The 12,662-nt window shown below is 39.9% G+C and overlaps 1 long non-coding RNA gene across 1 annotated transcript; it reads left to right on the forward strand.

Annotated features, from left to right (window-relative positions):
* Window positions 1–1,342: 1,342 nt before the first annotated feature.
* On the forward strand, window positions 1,343–4,856 carry LOC118165435. Its single transcript, XR_004750042.1, has 2 exons — window positions 1,343–1,512; window positions 4,468–4,856. It is a non-coding gene; the product is annotated as an uncharacterized LOC118165435 (long non-coding RNA).
* The last annotated feature ends 7,806 nt before the right edge of the window (window positions 4,857–12,662 follow it).

Below are 12,662 nucleotides of genomic sequence, written 5' to 3' on the forward strand. Positions count from 1 at the left end.
ATGTAACTGTCTTAGCTGTCAAACAAGGTAAAATAATTTGATGAGACACTGCAATTTAACAGATAACATGAGGGATCTAAGCTACCACACACAACTTGCTTGTTCTTCTGAGTACTTGCATGTAATGACTTCTGAGTGCCTGATTCCTGAGAGTTTGTCTGCAGCAGAACCCTGTCTGAGCTGGCACTTAATGCTGATTTCACTAAAAAGCATGTAGTCTTTCTGTGAATGCTTGAGTTCAGAAATGAAGTGTCCTTTGGTCAGTTGACCATTACTGTTAATTACGCTAAACTGTAATAATATTTTAATCCCAATTAAAATACACAGTTTCAGCATTAAACAGGAGTTTAATGCATGGTAGCTTTTCTGCCAGAGATATACTTTAAGCATATGTACAGATACATTCATTACTACTAGTTGACTGAAGCTGAATTTGCAAAGCAGTACTAACCAGAGGTAATTGCCTGCACACATGCTTTAGGAGTTAAACACTGGATAAGAAGGGTAAATTAGCCTCCTTTTTTTCTGGCCAGGAGGATGCATGAACACAGCTGCAAGATTTGTTAAAGTTAAGCTCTAAATTCACAGCCTCTCCTCCTTGTAACTTGCTCATGTGTTGATAGCTTTCTCTAATTTATCCTGACTTTCTTTCTTGTTCCCAAATAGATGGGCTTTCAATCTTATCATTTTCATTTGTTTGTATATTTGTTTGCTTTCTTTGTAGGAAAATGTTATTTCAGCTGCCTGGTGTTGGTTATTTCCCCTAACTGTCAATCAGATACTAGGCTGTCCTAGAAAAACACAGCTTCCTTTGGATTTCTCTGCTCAGACCTCTTTCTGTGCTGTCTCTGAGGGGGCTCAGGGTTGACTGGGAGCTGGATTTTGAATGAACAGACCAGGGGAGCAAGCACCCAGTTCTACGGAAAATGCTGAAGCTATCTGCTCCCTTTTTAGCATAGCAGAAGCCCCATCTGCTTCCAAAATTAAAATATATGTGTGCTTCTTCATATAAAATGCTACTTTAGCAAATGTTGATATAAGGATTTTGTAGCCATGAACTTAAAGTTAGCAAATGTGCATTTCTTTAGTAAAACTTACTAAAATCGTATTTTGAAATATAAGTTCTCTTCATGTCCTTATTTTAGTACTGAAGCTTAGTGTTGCTGTATGTCATGGTCACTTCTTATTTGATTCCCCATGTGTCACACAGTACATGTGAAATGAGGAGGCATCCGATTCTTTCAAGGTTTTTCATTTGATGCAGGAAACCCTTTCAATCCTCTTTAGTAAACAGATCTTTGAAAGAACATCTATGTAAGTTATGTCTTTTATTACAGGACATCAAAGCATTTTAACTCCATGATGGATGCAAGGAGTAATTGCAGCTGGCTCGTGATGTCACCACAAAGGGAGTTCAGTGGCAAAAACTTTTGCTAAGACCAGTGACCATTTCATCCCCTCCATGGTTCCTCCTCTCACTTGCAGGATAAATCAATGCTACTTAAGTTAAAGGTGAGGTTGAGCAGAAAACCATTTTAAGATGGGGATGGTGTGGGAAGAATCAAGGTCTAAAATTGTATTTTGTGCTTCATTTGAGGGAAGTGGTGAAGAAGGAAGATGTTCAGTTGTCCTGTTCACCCATAATGGAAGACTATTTCCATGAACCAGATAATTATTATTTTTTATTATTATTATTATTTTTCCTTAAATAGTCTTTTGATGTTTCCGTCTTCTCATGTTTTACTCAAGAACAAAGTAATTACGAAAAGTTTAAATTTCCCAGACATATTTGGCAAAAGAAACAAAAATATTTTTCAAAAGTTTCTTATGTTATGAAGCACCTCACTTGCACAGAATATAGTTAGTCACTGGCAACTAGTCAAAAATAGAATATTGGGAAGCAGAAGAGAAAAAAATAATGGCAACAGTAATTATAAAAGCAAAATAAGCCAGTATATGTCAAAGCAGTTAAAGGAACATGAGGAACGTGGACAAACAAAACTAAGGCTAAAATATCTGAGAAGAAAAGCTAGAAAGACAGGTAAGTTAGCAAAGTTGTAAATGGCTCAAAAATCTGGATGGATTTTAGGAGAGTGTCTGTGAACAAGATTTAGTAGTCTGTTCTTGCCTTTGCTTTTGTTCTTTAGTAACACTTATGCTAGATACAGTGAATAATGCCACTTAGTACATTTATCTATCATGACACATATTCTTCACATAAAATTTTAGGTCCAAAGTTTTACAGCTGCTTAAGTCTTTCCACTGTCTATTACTGGAGCATAGGTAACTTCCCCTCAGTTGCATTTTCTTCAGTAGCTTTGCTTCAAATGTGGTTGAACATTCAAACACCTTCATTTCACCTATATAATTTTTAAGAGCCTGGGCTGTTTTGGAGATGCTTAGACTCCAGCAAAGGAAAGGAGATCTTAGATTGGAAAGCAAAGGAAAGGAAATCTTAGATTGCACTTTGGGCTGGAAGAAGATAAAAGCAGACAAGAAGCACTGCCATAATCTGGTCATCCTGGTCAGATAGGGAGGCCACTGTGCTTTGAATCAACTGTAGGAATCATTCCCAGAAAAAGAATAACTTTTCTACTCTTTGTTCCAAAATTTCAGGTTTAAAATCCACTAAATAAAGTTTCCTTTTCTCACCCCTCCCCATGTTGTTTTTTGTTTCTTGTCAATTTCATGAGAGCTTGTGTATCTCAGTCTCACAATACAAGAAATACCAAGGACTTTGTGGGGTGTTAGAGTATAATGAAAAGGATTATTATGGGTTGCTGCTGTTGTTTCTCTGTTAATAAAGAATTAGCTATTTGAAGCAAAGGACATTGTATGGAGATTCACTATGCAACAGAGTTATCAAGGAGAAATAATGCAGCAGACAATGATTGTTTCATAACTCATACAGAAGGCTATGATTAAATCTCATGATATGATTTATTGAATTCTGAGAGAAAAAAAAAAACACTAAGGCAAGGTACTAGAATAAGAAATACTGAATGGATGATGATTTACAGAAAGTAAGAAACTGCATCTGTGCTTCTGCCTCAGATGTCAGCCTCGGTCATCAAGTACAGATATGCACTTGCCAGTATCATTAAAGGAAAATTAAAAGTCATTTCCAGTTTCTTCAGTATAGTGGCTTTGCTTTTAGAGAAGCTGATGACTCATGCAGTGTTTACTTCATCAGGGAGTCTGACATTTAGAAGGATGCATTTAGTAAGAGTGGTTGTATGGAGGAGGAAAATTCATTTCTCTTAAAGACACTTATCTTATATGTTAAGCATCAGCAATATGTTTAGATCCATGCTAGAGATTATGTCTAATTTTCTTCTCAGTCACACCTGTGTGACTGAGTGATTCTAATGGCAGAAGTGATTCTAATGGCAGGCAGTGAAGTGACTTTTGGTAAAGTGTCAGGGAATGGGAGCTTTCAGTTTATGTGTTGTTGCTGCTACTGGCAACAGCCAAATTTTGATAAATTTATTTTCATTAAACAGAGCCTCAATGCATTAGATGTACAAATACAAGATTTTATTTCACATTGGAGAACTTTTGCCCTAAATTTTCATTTATTATAAAGCTAAATAAAGGACTGCGGAGAGGCTTGCTACAAAACACAATTTCAGTCTTTTTGTGGTTTGCAAATAAAAACTGTTATTCTTGACTTTTTCAGTCACACATCAGGTTGACATTTTAGTACAGCAAAGGGGACATTTCCTTCTACTTTTAAAGATTTAGCTGGTCGGTTTCTCAGGAATTGTTTTTTTATTAGCACAACAGCAGCAAGGGCTGCAGGACCGATTTGTTTTATAAGCTAAAAAATTCCCTGTTCATGTGCCAGAGAAGCATATTTTCAGCAGCAGAGAAGGGAGACATCAGTGCCAAAGCTGGGATGGACAAGGACTGCATTTCTGGGAGTATCATGTTTCCTTGGTTGTCACTGCTTGCAAGAGGAGGCAAAAGTTTTTCCCTTAGCTGCGTGAATTGTGACATATTCATCTCTTGTAGCAGTTTTCTAGCTGCTCTTTTTAGTGATCGTGAGATGGTCTTTACTGATTCAGGGGAAGGAATTTTTTACCATGCCTTCTTCTGCCTAGAAACATAATCAAAATGTCAAAAAAGAAGGGTTGTATTTGTGTAATCTCTAAACACAAAGGGAAGTTTTGATGTTACAGTGAGACTCAGGCCTGATCAGTCTTCATAACAGAGCTACACATTTAAAGTTCATTGTAGTTGTCTGTTTTCCTTTCCTACTTTCTGAAGAAAAATCTCTCTCTCTCAGAGGAAAAGAAACTGTGTAGTTTAACTAGCTTGAGTTCAATTTTCTGGTGGATGAAAGAATATCTTTCTAGCACACTAGGGATGAACACAGGTGCTGCTGGACAGATTATGCAAAACAACAGCCATGTAAAGAGACACAGTAAATCCTTTTGCAACCCTAATTGCTTTCATTTCACACAGGTTCAAGAAATCCAACAGCCTTGGTGGTGATACCTACCACATGTCCTCTCGGAAAACCATGGATCTCCTTCCAGCTCACCTGTCTTCACAGCTCACAAAAAGTCTGTCAAAAAATACAAAGTTCTGCCCCAAATCATGGGCTCCTAATGGATTCATTGGCTCAGAAGCAAAATGTCACACCACTCATTCAAAAGAACTATTCCGAGTAACCTAATTAACCAAAAGAAACCACGCTCTGAGTGGCTGCTCCTTTACTGGTATTCTTGATGGCCATCTCACTTTATCCCATATTTTCACTCCATCCCATATGTATTATTGATAAAGTATTATTAAATTATGTAAGAACCAGACTCTTCAGACTTAATAAATTTCTACATGAGTCACTTAAATTTTCGGCTCCCTAATGATTTCCTTTACATTACAAGATCATAGTTTCTGCAGGCTGTGTTGTATATGTCTTCAGTTTCTTAATATTCAGAGAGGCCATATGGTCCTTCTCATATGGATGATTTTATTTTATTTTATTTTATTTTTATTTTTTTTTAATGTTTCTGATTGTCCCTGCTGCATGAAGAGGGTAGTTGTTCTAGGAGTGACCTGAAGCTGTGGGTGGTCTGCAGTGCACTCCCATGGAGCCACATTGTCTTTATAAACCAGAACCTGGTTGCTCTGAAATTAGGCACTGCCAGTCTGCAGCCAAGATCAACCTCAGGTTGCCTGCAAGATGCTTGTGGACTCTCCACAAGGTAAGCAATAATTTTTGGGTCTACACAGCCTAGACAGACAGCCTTTGTGCTAATTTTCAGCTTCCACACACACTGAATTTATCAAAGATGCAATATGCCTGTCCACACCGCAAATGATTTTTTTCCCCAGGGATCGTAGTGATTATGTACCTACCCAATGTTGTTGTTCTTCTCCAACCAAACAAGGGTCTTTGCTGAAAAGCAGGAAATAATCTGCATAGCTCTTCCACTCTTTCAGCATTCTTAATAATATCAGACAAAGAAACCTGGTGGCTTCCTGAACGTGCTCTTTCTCCCCTCTTCTTTCCCTTCCCTGTGTAGCTTACATGGCTTTCATCATACTTTTTAGGGTGAATGGAAACATCATACAGGAGAGAGCTGGGAGGGTTGCAGGCAGTGCCTGGTAGCTGTCAGCAGGCGGACAAGTGGGTGTAAGGACTGACCTACCAGGGGCAAATTTGACATTCCCCTTTTAGATTCTGCCTGGATTAGGTAGGTGAGAATAAATCGTCACCTGAGGTATAACTAAGAAACTGGGAAGAAATAGTCGAACTCTAGAAACTTTATAGAGTGGAGCTGGGTCCTTAATACAGCTGAGACAGTTACGTGGGAGAGCGGGAGAATTAGTTTGTTGGTAAACATTTAATACGGGAGTTTACGGATGGAGGAGGATGGAGTTTTAAGATAGCTAGAAACTGCCAAGGGACATCAAAACGTATTTTATAAATTGAGAGCAGGCTTAGATTTGTGGGATTGAGACAGCCTGTGAATCTGATTGCAAGCTTGCTTTTCCTATATGGTGTAGATGAAGCCATGATGTCTGCACTAGGGGTTGTTCCAGGACAATTACTCAGATAGTGAGGTCCTACAGTGAAATACCTCCAGGCATTTATTCTGTGCAGACCAAGTTTTGGAAATATTTCTTGTTTTAACTATGTTTTTCAGGATTCTTTTTTCTTTAATGATGTGTTCTGTCTGCACAGTACTGGCAGCCTAACTTGTTTTTTTTTGCTCTACCCTATCGTGGTTTCAGCAGAAGTAAAGAGCAATACAAAAGTCAGCAAAAACAAATAGCTCAGGAATGGAATGGCAAGAATGAAAGCAGTTACCATTCGGCTGTCAAGCACAGAACATGGATCAGAGATAAGTTTTGTTTGTTTGTTTGTTTGTTTGTTTGTTTTTCTTTTTTTTTTTTTTTTCCCACAGCTATATTAGAGTTTAGCATAGAGAATTTCATATTTGCCTGTAAAAATTCATGCCTTAATTAGAAAAGCAGCCCCCCTCCTCCCGCTTGGTATTTTGGTTTAAATTGCAAGGAGTGATGATTTAAATCTGATTCCTCTTCATGAGGTAAACAGCTAAATGAATACTAGTCCAACAACACTGAGGAGTTACTGTCAGTGGAGATGCCCAAAGTGGATCTGTAAGATACAGAGAAAGTAACCCAGACTGAACAGGGTCTGTTGGGCAGCAGCAAGACAGCTGTGGGACAATCCCTTCAGGCATGTTTTTTGTTATGGGTATAAAATGTCAGATCAGTCTGCAAACCCACCAAATGCAAATTAAAAAATACTTCTCACTCTGTAAAATCTAACTACTGACAGCCATCACAAAACCAATGAAAAGTACAAAGTCATAACTCTTAAATAGCTTTCACTTCTAGAGATTTAGAGTTATATTCTTCCTTTTTTCCTTGAACTCCAGAGAAGAAATTCAGTCTTTTCCCCACATCCCTTTTCTCTGTGATTGCATAATAACTGTAGTTCTTTCCTGCTTCACTGCCTCAGTGTACCAGTTACCTTATAGACAGAAATAGCTCCTGCAGTCATGTCCTGGCTGTCTCATAAATATCCACTCCATCTTCAGTGTTACACTTAAGATCCCTTTTTGTTGGTGAAGAGAAAAAAAAAATTCTACACAAAGCCAATTATTTATTTTTAGTATATTTGAAATCTTAACAGTCTAATCAAAGAGTTATTACTAGTCCTGAATTCATTGCTGAGTCAGAAAACAAACACATTACACGCACACTTCTGACCTGCCCCTTCCCTGCTGTATGCTCACCACCTCCCTCGAGCCCGGGTCCCAGGTTGGTGGCTTCAGCCCTGGGGGAGGTGGTGGTGTGCTGGGGAACTACTTCCCAGGTCCTTCCCAGGGCACTGTGGCAGTGGTGGGGGACATTTCTTCCCCTGCTTTGCCAGCAGAAGCATGATGTTGGTGATTTCTTCCTGCTCATTCCAGGCTCTCAGTGGGGCTATCTTTGTGCATCTTCTGCCACACCTAACCCCTTTCTGTCTTTGCAGGCTGTAATGTCACACCATGTATGCATATCCCCTACATTTAGTATCTTGCCGTGTTGGATACTTGCCATTTGTTCATTATGCTATAGCCAAGGCCAAGTTTTGCACAGTTCCTAATCCAGGTCTTTAACGTGGTCATGACATGAACCAGTGTGGGAGGCTCACATCTTCCAATGTCCAGCACCAGCCCATGACCTCTCTGTTGTTATCCCTGCCAGCACTGCTCTGCACCTATCCTGGTCATTCCTACGGTCACCTCGTGGCTGCCTTCCTCTGCACAATGTGGTTAGCTTGGGGTCATGAATATTTCATGCTACACCAGATAGCTACTTATTACTCCCAGCCACATAAAAATTATGGTACTACTCAATTACTAGACATGGAGATTATTCAAACAAGTTGGGAAATTAGCCACCTGGTCATTAGAAAAATTGCTGTTACAGCTACACAAGCTACACCAAAGCTCAAATAAAGCCTGATAAGCCTCATGCCTGCAATTTTGCAAGGTTAGGGGGAGGTCTGTGGCCTGTTAGCAGCAATGGCAACGTGGCATTTACTGGGCTAAAGGGCTGCCTCTAGTCTTTCAGCCAGTATTATTAGCTCTTGCTGTTTTGCACTTTCTTTTTCACAGCAAAATGTCATATTGGCAGGTTCATCCAAGAGCCCTTAAATAATTCAAGAATGAAGTGAATGTTCTGTTAAAAATACACACATGCAAACTCATCTTAAAGGCAACTACTTTCTCTGAAGACTGAGTTCTGTGATCATTAAAATCCAGTTACAGTGGTGTTGGATGACTGTAAGACAGTGATCATGTTGCTGTTGTGGAGGCAAATAAAACCTTTCAAACTTCTGGAAGGTGGTTGTTTGGGTAATTCAGGATATCAAAAAGCCATTTGCCTTAACACTGAGCCACAGCAAGCCCCACTCACAGCAATCTGGGTTAGAAAATGCACAGTAATTCTGCTAAAGCAATGACAGGTCAGATTTAAGGGGCTCCAGCTGCCACCCATGATCTGTAATGGTATGAGGATGCTCTTTCTAGACCGTGGCCGAAAATCCTCCTCCTCCCCTCATGTCTTTTTTTCTTTGTGTAGCTTTATGCCATACCCCAAACTCTGAAATGACTGGTATTAAAAACCAAACAAAACCAAAACAACAACAACAAAAGCCACCATAACAAAAATACAACAAAACCCTACCATCATTTAAACTGAGGAGTGCTGATCATTGGTAGGAAGGCAGGGCGAGAGCGATGACGGGGAAGGAAAGGGGCTGGAGCTGACCACTGCCCAGCTTGGCTCAGCACCATGTGGGTACTTTGCTTGTTGCCATTAATGTTTTTTAGCTGAGCCTGATCAGTTTGACTGAATGAGGTTAGGGAGCAGCCAGCTAAGCAGGGTATGCCAGGTGATTTGAAAGGGTGCCAGTTCTTCCCAGGGAAGTGATGGGGAGAAGGCAATGCTGAACTGGGGGACCCAGACAAGCAACAGCCAAGCAGAGATGTAACCAGACCCTCCAGCTGAAATAAAAAGTCATCAGTTAGAAGTTGGGAATACAGGGGTCAAACAAAATACAGATTTAGTAGGCAATGTTTAAATTTCATTGTTCTGCAGCAGGATATATTTTTTGTTGTTGCGGACAGTTTTCTCTCTTTCATCATGAAGAGGCTACAGCACATCAAGGGCTACACGGCAGTCTCTGCAATCCACTCAGATGGAGACAAAAATTATAATTTGTAATTATATAAACTCATAATATTAGCTTGCACAGGGTAATCGCATGCCTCAGCAGCTGGTAATTGGTACTTGTCGCAAGCCTCCAGGTTGCCGTTGGGAAATGGGGTCTGGCATCGCTCCTGGAGCAGCTGCAGCTCCCACGGAGATTTGGGGTCAGCTGAGATGCTTTTAAAGGGCAGATGTGCTCCTGTGCAAAGGCAAGCGCAGGCTCCAAATCAGTGAGCCCAGCATGTATCAGAAGCATTTAGAAGTCCAAAAGCAGTCTCAAGAGGAAAAAAAAAAAAAAAAAAAAAAAAAAAAAAAGTGTGCTCATATAGTCTCTTCTCTCTCTCCCTCCCTCTTTTTTTAAAGATAGCCTTCTTTTCTAGAGCTGATTTATTGCTTTTGAACCTACTGAAGTGTGCTGAAGCCTAAATTCAGGATGTATTTATGAGGTTGGAAGCATACTTGCTTCAGTTTTCAAGGTTTTAAACCTCAGCATTTTATGTTATAAATAGACTATATACTATCATATCTGTTCATAAAGTAACAACATGATATAAACATTCTACTTTTTAATATAATGCTTTAGATTACTTTTAATTTTGTGTAATAAAATTAATTGTATAGATTTGTAAGCCTAGGTACTTGCTTCAAATTATTTTTATTAATATCAGACTTGAAGAGGTGAATTTTTATTTCCCCTTTTACCATAATTCTGTTAAACTGTCAACATGAATTACTGTGAATTAACAATTTTAGATCATTATTTTATGTAATTTCTCATTCTCTCTCTCTCTCTCTTTTTTTTTTTTTTTTTTTTTTTTTTTTAAGAGAATGCTATCCCAACAAGAGGTGATATATGTTATCTCAACATGCAGTGGAATGTGAGAAATAAATTTCAGATGTTTTTTCATTCAGGAATGAAAAAACATTTTGATTTTCTCTTTCAGTTGTATACAATCTTGAAGTTTTCTGCAAAAGCCGCATGACAAAAATAGCAGTGAAAGGAAGATTCTGTCTGGTTAATGCTTGTAAAGTATTCCAAAGTCCTCTTGAACAATTTTGTTCATTTTATTGAAAACATAAAGAACACATTTTAATGCATTTCCATTAAAAAATAGTTAAATCATCATTTTAGTTATCTGTGGTTTACCACTTCCAAGACAATACTTTAACAAAAAAAAAGAACACTTTCTCTGCTTCTTGGATAACCTTTGCTGCAGTGAAGACCCATATTATCTTTATAGCAGAGGTAATCGGCTATGACTGCAGGTATAACATACAACTCAACCATATTTTTTAAATCTTCATGAAAGATGTGCTTGATGGGTATGTGAGAAATCAGGAAAAGCAGCTCTGTCTGGTGGTGCCAGCAGTGCAGGTCAGCTTTGGCAGCTGGGCTAATTAATTGCATTTAGGGCACACCTGTCCTATTTCTGCCATCCAAGCCACCAGCCCACTCTGTCACATGTAGAAATGCGTTGGACATCTCTGGCCAAGGCCACTGTGCTTGCTGCTGGCACTGAGCAGGGTGGTGTTCGTGCACAGGGAGCAGCGAGTGCAGGAGGTAAAGAGCTGGGCCAGGGTCAGATTTGTGTTTCTGCTGTGAGATTTTGGATAGGTTGTTAAAAGCATTTCATTTACTCACATACATGCTTTAGAGATTTATACCAACAGTTTGGTTTTCATAGGTGATGAATTAAGTGGCAAGAGATAGTCACTGCATTCATGCTTGTGAGATGCACCATGAGTATCTTTTATTTTTATTTTTTATTTTTTTTGTCAGTGTCTCCTTGGATTTCTGACAGTTGTTTTTTGATTGTGAGGTATCTGAAGTGTAAGTTATTTTAGCATCACAAAACAATACCAGCTGCACCCTCTGAACTTCTGATACATTATCTTTTTCCTGTACCATTTCTGCAGTGTTATCTCAGCAGTCCAATCTGTGAGGCAGAATTCCCCCCCCCCCCCCCCCTTTTTTTTTTTTCCTTAAAGTGATTCTTTTCTGGCATTGTGACAAGCATTCTGTGAAAAATGCAGAACTGATAAAAGAATAAGAAATTATTTACTGATAAGCCTGTTTCATTCTTGCTGTTTTACCAGAAAAAAAAAAAAAAAAAATTACTTTGTGAGCTTGAGAAATAATATAAGTTATTTAGTGGAACAAAGTAGGGAAATCACTGCATTAAACACAAGTTGCTATGAAGGAACTGGGACCTGCACCAAAATATGGTAAAACTTGGCTGCATTTTAGTCACTCAGAGCTGGGGAATTTGACCAAGACATTTTTGTTTTGATGTGCTGCTGATCAGGAGGGCATTACTCATGTCTGCATGGCACAGTGTGTCTCCACATTGCCTGTTCCAGTCCCTTACCTTGGGACCTTCCACCATTTTCTGGAGAATTTTTTTTTTTTTTTTTTTTTAAAAAAAAAAGTAGTGTTAACAGAATTACAGAATATCCCAGACTGGAAGGGACCCACAAGGATCATTGTACTCAACTCCTGGCTCCACACAGAACCACCCCAAAATTAGACCCTGTATCTGACAGCATTGTCTTAACACTTTTTTACCTCCAGCAGGCTCGGTGCTATGACCACTGTCCTGGGGAGCCTGTCCCAGTGCCCGACCACCTCTGGGTGCAGAACCTTTCCCTAACCCCCAGCCTGACCCTCCCCTGTCCCAGCTCCATGCCGTTCCCTCGGGTCCTGTCGCTGTCCCCAGAGAGCAGAGCTCAGCGCCTGCCACTCCGCTCCCCTCGTGAGGGAGCTGCAGGCCGCCATGAGGCCTCCCCTTGGCCTGCTCTGCTCTGGGCTGAACAAACCAAGGGACCTCAGCTGCTCCTCATATGTCTTGCCCTCCAGACCCCTCACCATCTTTGTAGCTCTCCTTTGGGCACTCTCTAATAGTTTTATGTCCTTATGCTGTGGTGACCCAAACAGCACACAGTACTGGAGGTGAGGCTGCACCAGTGCAGAGCAGAGCAGGACGATCCCTTCCCTTGACCTGCGGCTGGCAGTGCTGGGCCAGATGCCCCCCAGGTTAACGATTGGCCCTCCTTGCTTCCAGGGCATGCTGTTAGCTCATAATCTAAATTTCCAAATGTTTCCAATCAATCTGCTAATCCAGGACTGAGGGATCGTTTTACAGAATCCATGTATGCAGTCTGAGGAAACCTGTCTGTAGCTGATAGTTTGTGGATGTCATTATCTTGAGGCTAAGCCACATACTTAGATCACGCAATTTTTCTCACCTACTTTGTGCCAAGACAGCCCAGCTAAAATAGCCCTGAAATAGCTCAGATTATCTCAGCTGCCTGTGCACTGCAGGGGATGGAGAGTAATTAAATGATCCATTAATAGATTTGGGTTGTAATTAAAACCTTATTTGAATATGACTATGACTATGTGATTGTGTCTTTAACTAACA

The sequence above is a fragment of the Oxyura jamaicensis genome, chromosome 4 (assembly GCF_011077185.1).
Source record: "Oxyura jamaicensis isolate SHBP4307 breed ruddy duck chromosome 4, BPBGC_Ojam_1.0, whole genome shotgun sequence".
NCBI lineage: Eukaryota > Metazoa > Chordata > Aves > Anseriformes > Anatidae > Oxyura > Oxyura jamaicensis.